This window comes from Clupea harengus, chromosome 12 (assembly GCF_900700415.2).
Source record: "Clupea harengus chromosome 12, Ch_v2.0.2, whole genome shotgun sequence".
Lineage (NCBI taxonomy): Eukaryota > Metazoa > Chordata > Actinopteri > Clupeiformes > Clupeidae > Clupea > Clupea harengus.
Window position 1 is genome coordinate 11,862,634 of NC_045163.1, and position 10,000 is coordinate 11,872,633.

At 43.7% G+C, this 10,000-nt stretch overlaps 1 protein-coding gene across 2 annotated transcripts in view; it reads left to right on the plus strand.

Moving 5' to 3' along the window:
- Positions 1–10,000, plus strand: part of fibcd1b (fibrinogen C domain containing 1b) — a 114,153-nt gene that overhangs the window by 91,854 nt on the left and 12,299 nt on the right. The gene's annotated exons all lie outside the window — the stretch shown is intronic.

Sequence of the window (10,000 nt, forward strand, 5' to 3'; positions counted from 1 at the left end):
GCTTTTTTGTGTATTATGCTATGTGTGTGTTTGTGTGTGTGTGTCTGTGTGTGTGTGCATGAACGTCAGACAGAATAAAGAGATTGACGTCTGCCAAAAACAAGACAAGGCAAAAGGCAAGGGGAGGGCAAGGAAGATCAGCTCTGAGCAATGCAGAAAAGAAGATATCACACACCCCACACACACACGCACACACACACACACACGCACGCACGCAGGCACACACGCACACACACGCACACACCCACGTTTCTTTTCTTCTCTATTTTTTTTCTAAGAAGGGGAAGTGTAGCCTTAGTTTTTTGGTTCTGTGTGTTTGTGTGTGTGTGTGTGTGGTGTGTGTGTGTGTGTGTGTGTGTGTGTGAACAATAGCTGACTCTGTGTTCCTGCAGCCAAAATGAAGTTCCAACTGTCCAGTAAACTAAGCAATAAGGTCACCACAGGATGGCAGAAATCGCTGCTCATCATGATGACAATAATTCAGTGTGTATTTGTGTGTGTGTGTGTTTCAAAAATGGAGAAATAGAGAGATAGAGAGAGAGAGAGAGAGAAAGAGAAGCAGTGTGTGCATACAGCCCCTTTCACACATCAACTTCTGAGGGTTTAAAAGAGAGAATCTGGGATCCATGGGCTGAGAGACACTTGTCTGAATAGACTCTTAAGAACATTTTTATTTTCTAAGAGCATAAATCTATAGCATAAATTCCAACTGCATAAATATAGCTCATTTTGCCTCAGTAGTCCTCTGTGGTTCGCAAGGGGCTTTCTCTCCCTCAGATTGTCTTTTTTAAACACACATACACACCAGCCCCGGGTGACAACATGGGACACTGCGATGAGGGGCTGGGCCAGTGGTCTTGGCCAATTAGAGATCAGATTCCAGGAGAGAGTGGGAGAGGTGGCAGTGCACCATGGGAATGTAGAGTATCTGAGCAGAGTGATTCCTTCAGCTCATCACTGAGGCAAAGACAGGGAGTCTGCCGACTCTGAATGCCAATGCGTTTGTGTGTGTGTGTGTGTGTGTGTGTGTGTGTGTGTGTGTGTGTGTGTGTGTGTGTGTGTGTGTGTGTGTGTGTGTGTGTGTGTGTGTATATGTGTGTGTTTGGGTGTGGGCATTTGTGTGCATGTGTGACACACAGGCACTGACACAGTTTTTAAAAGTAACTGATGGATATTTCAGAGCTCTCTCTCTTACACACAAACACACACACACACACACGCATCTGGGTGATGCCATTAAGGGAAATGTATTTATCATAAAGAAAATATGCATTTTGCCTGCAGGTGATTTCTGCATTAATCCAGTTCCTGGCAGCTGAGCCACTCATGTTCACTGTTTAACTTTTGGAAAAAATTATTTCAGAATTTACCATCCACATCCTCATATAAACCAACTGATAGGTGAAAATTCACCCTAGTTACCTCAGGACTCCGGAGCTGCATATAAGCATATTTATTAGACAAACAACAATTGCAATTGGGCTCACTCACAAAACAAGTATGAAAGTGAAGCCCTGATAAACACTTCGCACAAGGTTTATATAGACAGAAGTTGAGCGTTCAGCGAGATAACCACGTGGTGGATTTCTGATATCCGAGGCAAGGATGGAAGTTTTGCAAGGTCGGAAGAAGCACAGTTCGAACCTTCTTATCACTTCTGGTCTAAACATGCTCTTGTACATGTGCAGACTAAGTGGCACCTAATATTCTAAGTTACACACACGCAGAACACAGGAAAAGCCATGTTCCTGCGTACATAAGTACATGATTCATATAAGGTAATTAATAATACAAGGCACTTGATTATTATATTCTTAAGTCATTAACAGTGTTTGGAAATTATCTCCATCACCAACTCTGAAACGGCCAGCTGAAATCATGATATTGTTTGTGTGATCAGATGGGATGGTATGTAATTCCAATAAACAGAAGCATTTCGCATTGCTTTGTCTGTGCCACAAACACACAAACATTAAAAAGAGGGAAATTGTTCAATTTTTCATCCTTTGTTTTTCTGTCTGTTTTCTTAATGGGTTGAGCAGGAGGTCCATCTGTCCTCTCTACCTCCTCTCTCATGCAGCGATAAACACTTTATCTCCCTGCTTCTAACCAACCTCCCACCTCCACACAACAGGGTTAAAGAGATCAGGGTTAACAGTGTTTCCTGAATGTCCCCTCTGTTAACTCAAGTTTCATGTTTCCCTTTTCATTTCAACCAACTTTTCCCACAACTGTGTACATCTGGGGGACAGTAACAGGGGGGCAGGGGGTGTGGCACACACACATACATATGGTCACAGCTCCATCCTACTATGAGGATATCACACACACACACTGGGCTACACACACAAGTTCATGGTTAAACATGCACATACACACACACACACACACACACTGGGCTACACACACAAGTTCATGGTTAAACATGCACATACACACACACACACACACACACTGGGCTACACACAAGTTTGTGGTTAAACATGCACACACACACACACACACACACACACACACACACACACAAACACACACGCACGCACACACACACGCACATGCACGCACATGCACGCACATGCACACACATGCACACACATACAGGACAATAGAGCTGCTGAAGACCATAGGGAAGGTCAGTGGTTTACAGTATCTGTGTCTCATTTCTCTCTCTCTCTCTCTCTCTCTCTCTCTCGCTCTCTCTCTAGCTCTCTCTCTCTCTCTCTCTCTCTCTCTCTAGCTCTCTCTCTCTCTCTCATCTTGCTGACTGGGTGGAATTCACCACAGAAACCTTATCATCACAGATAAGGGCTGTTCAGGCTTGTCCAAACATGAATGGGGACATTTGATCTTCCTTGCGTGTGTGTGTGTGTGTGTGTGTGTGTGTGTGTGTGTGTGTGTGTGTGTGTGTGTGTGTGTGTGTGTGTGTTCATTGTGACGTTAGACGTGTGGACTCCTTATCTTTCCAAGTTGGCGTCGGGGGAAATGAAACATTTAAGAATAGGACCACTGTCAAACGGTGGACTGGAGCTCTTTGATACATAGTTACACCATAGCATCACATAGACTTGTGTGTGTGTGTGTGTGTGTGTGTGTGTGTGGTTTGCATAGCATTACATAGGTGTGTGTTCTGTGTAAATGCATGTGTGTGTGTGTGTGCGCATATGTGTGTGTGTGCATATGTGTGTGTGCATGTGTGTGTGTGTGCTTCAGAGAGAGATGCCAGAGTGAGTCTTGCTCTGGTAGTGAGTGATGAGAGGTGATCTCATCTTCATCTTCGTCTTCATCAGCGGTGCCGTGGTGGAATCTCGTCAGCCGCCAGGAATGCGAAGCGGCAAAGCGGCATCTCTCTCCGGTGCTGTCCTGCGCATCAATAATGCATCGGCCACAGCGGTGCCGCGGTAATGGGTGTCTGCCAAAAACACTGCCTCTCATTTCACTCTGAATTATTAACGGCGGAAAAACGCCCGCCGACGACGGCGGCGTTCCCGGGCCCACCGAACACTAAGCATCCCAACGCAGTGGCGGCATTCCTAGCGATTTAGCCGTGATTGCAATCCCAGCTCTCAGCTGCCGATTTACTCTGATGCAGCCTAACTAACTAAGATGAGTTAACAAGGTGGGAAACTATGAAGGAGACGTGGGGCATGCTGACGCGCACAGACACCAACAGAGAGAGAGAGAGAAAATTATTTTAAAATTGTCTCAATTTAATTTTAATTTAATTAACATACGAAATACGATACAATTACCTTCATAAAAGAGACACATGATTATACTCAAACCCACACCACTGCTGTTCACTGCTGGAAATTCTTCTAAATCCTTCATTCCTTTATAGAAATTGAAATCAACAGTAACTCTAGTTTTAATTAATATGTTTAAGAGTTGTATAATTTCTTGTCCATGTCTATGTTCTTTTTCAGTGTATTTTCCGGTCATACCCCACTGCCCAAATAATGTAAAAACCTCCCCACATCTCAGAAATAATTATCATAGCAAACCAAACAGCTTTTTTAACATCACACATTATGCAAAGCCATGAAAAATAGTAACTTACTCCACAAAATAAACATTTGTTGCCAACATTGGTATCAATAATCAGTAACAGAAACAAAGACATGAACAGCCAGAGCCCCATATAATCTGTGCCACTGGTGATCTCCTGATTGCTTATTCAGAGTTGGTTTATAGAGGACTCTCCAGTTTGGTCGTTTCTCACTCCCTGTCCCCAACTTATAGCACTGCACAGTATTTGCCCTTCCATTTAAAGCAGCTTTATTCATTACTTATACACAACGCTTACGCATTAGTTTCCCCTCAACCATATTGATACTTAAATCTTGCATCCCTTGCATACTTAAATCCCTGAAGATCTAATAGGATGCCTGACATGTGACCCAAATCTGGTATAGTGCCACTATCAGGGGAAGGGTCTCCTGCATTTGGTACTACTGAACCCTTAAAAGTCCTCCAGCAATATGAGAAGAGAGAGAGAGAGAGAGCACAAGTGGCATATATGTAGAAGATAAAAGGTTTCTGGGGGTGTTCTTTTTATGACTCTAGGACAAAAATTCACGGAGCTTAAAAGGCATATTGACAACAAGAACAAAAATGAAATATCCCTCCACAGGGATATGGTCAACAGGACCTTTGTGGTCAATACTGATGGCATCTCCTCAAATGTTGCACCCCTCTCCTTGGAGTCCCACAAGGTTTGATTCTGGATCCCCCTCTGTTCTCACACTATTTATTGCCCCTAGGCCAAATTTTCAGAAAGCATGGGATCCTCATACTGATCTACCTATTAGTTCTGGTCATGATAATTTACAGCCCCGTTTTGACTGTTTGAGGATAACAACTACTGGATGGGAAATAACTTCCTCACACTTAATGAAAATAAGAGAGAGGTGAATACCTTTGGCTCCCAAACCGTTAGTGTTGTCATCAGCAGTGTACTTAGTCCACTCACACTATAAAAAACGCCTTTTGGGGTCCTTTTCGACTCTCGTATAAGATTTGATGAGCAGATAAATTCGGTGGCTAGTGTCTCATTTTATTAACTAGGAATAATTACTGAAGTGTGGAATTTCCAAAAGACTGTGAGAAGGTGGTCCATGATTTGATTTGTTTCAGACTGGAATATTGTAATGCACACCACTCAGGTATTAGCCAGGCATCACTTTCCAGGCTCGTCCAAAGTGCAGCCGCTAGAATTTTAACTAGGACTGAAAGGTTTGCGCACATTACACATGTGGAGGCTGCACTTCACTGGCTCCCATTGTGATCTTACTGTTTGTTTTTAAGGCTGTGAATGCTCTTGCTCTAGTCTATAAGTCAAGTCTCCTGACCGGCTATGTTCCGTTAAGGGCTTTAAGATCTTCAGATGAACTTTTTATTGTTTTTTTTAGTGTGATGGAGCTTTTGGTCCTAAACAATGTAACAGCCTTCCATTTTATGTGAGATCCACTGCCTGCTTGGACACTTTTAAAACCAGTTTGAAAACTCACTTTTTACATTCCCTTGGTTTTAACTAGGTGATGCATTTTAGCTGCGTTTCATTTAGCCTGAGGTCAGGCTTTTATTGGTGTATATATATATATATATATATATATATATATATATATATATGCAGTATATATATATATATATATATTTACATTAGCTTTGCTGAGAGAGTTTTTATCTTGTTATTGTGTTATTTAGTCTTTTATTCTTTCACTTGTATTGCTTTAATATGTTCTATATGTTTTATATGTTTTTAGCCTTTTAATCTTTTTAATTTCTTATTCTATTCTTTTATTCTTGTTTGTTTTCATTGTCAATTGGTTCAACTCGACTGGACAGCACTTTGTACAACTCCTGTTGTTTTTAAATATGCTATATCAATACATTTGACTTGACTTGACTTAAAGGTTACATCTCTGGCTTTGAGCTGGAGGCGGACCTCTCTGTTCATCCAGAGTTTCTGATTGGTGTTTTTTGTGTGGGCACTCTGTCAGCACACTTGTTGATGTGATCCAGGGCAGAGTTGGTGTAAATGTCAGTGTGAATCTGACAGTAAGTGTCAGTGTGAATCTGAGAGTAAGTGTCAGTGTGAATCTGAGAGTAAGTGTCAGTGTGAGTCTGAGAGTCTGTGGGGACATGGACAGCAAACACACTCCAGTCTGTGAGATGGAGAGCAGAGTCAGCCTCAAGTCACATCTTGATGGTCCTCATTGTGGGTTTCACCTGTCTAATGACCTGTCTGTACCTATGTGTGTGTGTGCGTGTGTGTGTGTGTGTGTGTGTGTGTGTGTGTGTGTGTGTGTGTGTGTGTGTGTGTGTGTGTGTGTGTGTGTGTGTGTGTGTGTGTGGGAGGCAAGCTCAGGGTCATGTGAAAGCAGGAGATGTGCATCTCAATATAGAAGGCTCTGGGCCCACTCACTCTAAGGAACGCGTCTGCATCTAGCTTAAGGAGAATGTTTGAGAAGGTGAATGTGTGTGTGTGTGTGTGTGTGTGTGTGTGTGTGTGTGTGTGTGTGTGTGTGTGTGTGTGTGTGTGTGTGTGTGTGTGTGTGTGCATGTGTGTGTGTGTGTGTGAGAGAAAGACTTCAGGTATTGTTATGTTATGCTGTGAGTTCTTATTCTCAGAGCATGTATTAACGCTATGGAAATTCTTAAATAATCTTTTGAAAACATTTGGTTGACAAAGGATCCCGTAGAACATAGAAAATGCTTTGGGAAATTTGTTTGTAATGAAAGACCTCTCAGTCTCTCTCCCTTTCGTTCGTTCAAACGCACACACTGCACACACACGTCTTCAGGGTTGTAAATTCTTACACTCTTTTCCTTATCGCTTACTTGCTCATGAATTATTTGGCTAACAAACAGCATCCATTATGTTTGCCAGATCATAAGAGCCCTCTCAATAATTCACATGCATGAGACTTACACTGTAAAATAGGAATATGGACAGAGGGGCAAGCCACAGGAGATAGATAGAGAAAAGGATAGAGAGGAAAGGAGAGAGAGAGAGAGAGAGAGAGAGAGAGAGGAAAGAAAGGAGAGACAGGGGGGGACTGACCAAAACGAGACGGCAAAAGAAGGAATGAAAAGCTATAGAGAGAGGGATGTGTGTAGAAAGACAAATGGAATGATACAGGGTAGATAGGGGAATAAAAGAAAGGAATGATGGAGTCCAGTGTATTGGTGTGTGTTTCTGTATGTGTGTGGGTGGGTATGTGTGTGTGTGTGTTTCTGGTTTCTGAGGTTTCACACACACACACACACACACACACACACACACACACACACACTGTTGGAATTCTCATTACCGATTTTATAAAAAAAAGAAAGAAAGAAAACACTCTTCAGACACAAATTGCTCCTCTGTCCCTAATAGGCCCATTAGAGGACCAATCACGTGTCTCTTATTCCCCCGCCTTTGATGTCGGCTCTCTGTCCATCCGGCCCCCTCTCTCATCCGGGCTCACCTCTGACCCCTGGCAACGCCATGGTGACCCATCTCCATCTCACTCATTATATCTGTGTTGCCATGGCAACAAGGGCAGGTACAGGAACCTCTCTGTGAGATGGCTTGCCTGTCTGCCACTCAATGTTGTTTCTGGCAGTTTCTCTCGCACTTTTTGTCGTTTTTTTTCTTTCTCTTTTTTATAGTTTTCAAACTGGAGTTTTGTTTTGCCCTCTTTGAAGGGAAAGTTTTGTGAGCTAGATAACATCTGGTATAGTGGCTTTGACAGCCTCAAGCTACTACTGTATGTGTGTGTGTGTGTCTCTGTGTGTGTGTGTGTGTGTGTGTGTGTGTGTGTGTGTGTGCTTAATACTCAGACGACTGTCTGCACATTTCAAAACAAACCTGGTTAACCACTCCACTGAACACAGTTTCACAGTGAAAGAGCCTCCAGCAGCTTGCCTGAGTGCAACTGTTCCTCTATACATTTAGCGCCAGCCATTTTGAAACACAATATCACTCTCCTGATGGATAAAGTAGCGCAGAGTGAATGTGTGCCTCAGCTCCTCGTCTGATTGCCACTGGGTACCCAGGAGGATAACCCAAGAAGTAGAAAAGGAAATAATTTCTGGTATTATCATAATTCTGATGATAATGGGGAATTGTGGGTGTTTTTTGTCATGAAAGCAGGCTAACCTGAGGGAGGGGAAATGAAAGTTTGGGAGAAGCGTTGTGTAAACACCCCGAGGACCAGGCCCTGTTTTAAAACACACCACGGGCTCCGTGTGCCGCTCTGTGCTAATACCAGAATAAGAGAGAGAGAGCGCGCGCACGCTTCAAGACACATTTATCTTAAGATGTAGCGACACATGCACGCTAGACACTCACACATATACACACACACACACACACACACACACACACACACACACACACACACACACGGATGCTTTGTGAGATGGACCGGTCTTGTGTGAGTGGCCATACCCTGAAGAGTGTGTGTGTGGGAGAGAGGTCGTGACTCCAGTGTTCCTCTTCAACTTCCGCCACCCTCATCTCTGCCCCAGGAAATTAGACTGACCCTGGCTTGTGTGTGTGTGTGTGTGTGTGTGTGTGTGTGTGTGTGTGTGTGTGTGTGTGTGTGTGTGTGTGTGTGTGTGTTTGGGGGGTGGTAGTGTCTTTGTAACTGTGTGTGTATGCAAGTTTGTGTGTGGGGGTGGTATGAGTGTGCATGTGTGTGTGTCTGGCGGTGTTTTTGTGCATGTTTATGTATCTCTGTGTATGTGTACACATCTTTGTGTGTCCGTGTATGTGTCTGTGGGTGTGTGTGTAGTCCTCTAGTTTTGTTTTTCATCTTTGAAATCTTTTGGTACCTTCCTCTCTCACACACACTCTGCATGTCACACACACACACACACAAACACTCACACACACACAGGTATATGGCTCTCATATAAGAAAAGAGCACGAGAAGACAGAAACTCGAAGATCTCCTCCTCTGGCTTCGACCTTCTCTGATCTAACTATCCCTCACTCTGTGTTTTCGTGTTCCCTTGACTTGCAGTCATTCTCTGTATTAGTTACCCTCCCCTCCACCACCCCCCCCCCCCCCTACCCCCCGAAGCCAGACAGTACGAGAAAAGCATCATGAATATTTCACCACGCCACAGAAAAAACAGCGAAAAAGAGGTGTAATCATCCATCCTTCGGGTATGGAGGTTGTGTTACTTTTATTTCTTTTCCATTTTCTTTCTCCACCCCTCTCTTCTCCATCTCCCCTCCTCTTCTCTCTGTATGAGATGCAGCCTGAAGCGCACGGCTTAAAAGCGACGCAATAAGCCCTTTTCTACTCCGCGTACATGCTTTTCAAATTCCACCAAATAAATCATTAATATTTGAGCCTTTTAGCGACGACGTCAGATAAAGAAAAACAACCAGCGTCCAAGGCTTTTTTCCTGTTGTTAAAGTTTAATGGGGCGTGATGTAGCCATCCCTTGCATTAGAGCTTGCGCTTGGTCGAGATGAGCTTTTAATCACACGCATTAATGTTCTGTGCTAATGTGCTAATGTGCTAATGTTCTATTGCACCAATGTTCCGCTGTTCTAATCAGTTCTGCCGTCTGCAGTGTGACACACCTGCAGTTCTGCTGAAGAAAAAGGAGCCTAGCACACACACCTACACACACACACACACACACACACACACACACACACACACACACACACACACACACACACACACACACACAGACACACAGACACACAGACACAGACACAGACACACACACACATGCACGCACACACGCGCACACACACACACACACATACACATACACTTGCATGCAGATACACACAGACATACAAACATACAGCCTTCCACTGACACATATAATGGCATATATTATGTGTCGAGCTGCACCTGAGTGCATCTTCTGTAGCAGAGGATGAAAGAGGAGAAGAGAAGAGAGGGGGTGTAAAAAAGCGAGAGAGAGGGAGAGAGGGGGGGGGGGGGTGAAAAGCAGTGATGACTTATGGATGTGTCTGACCCAG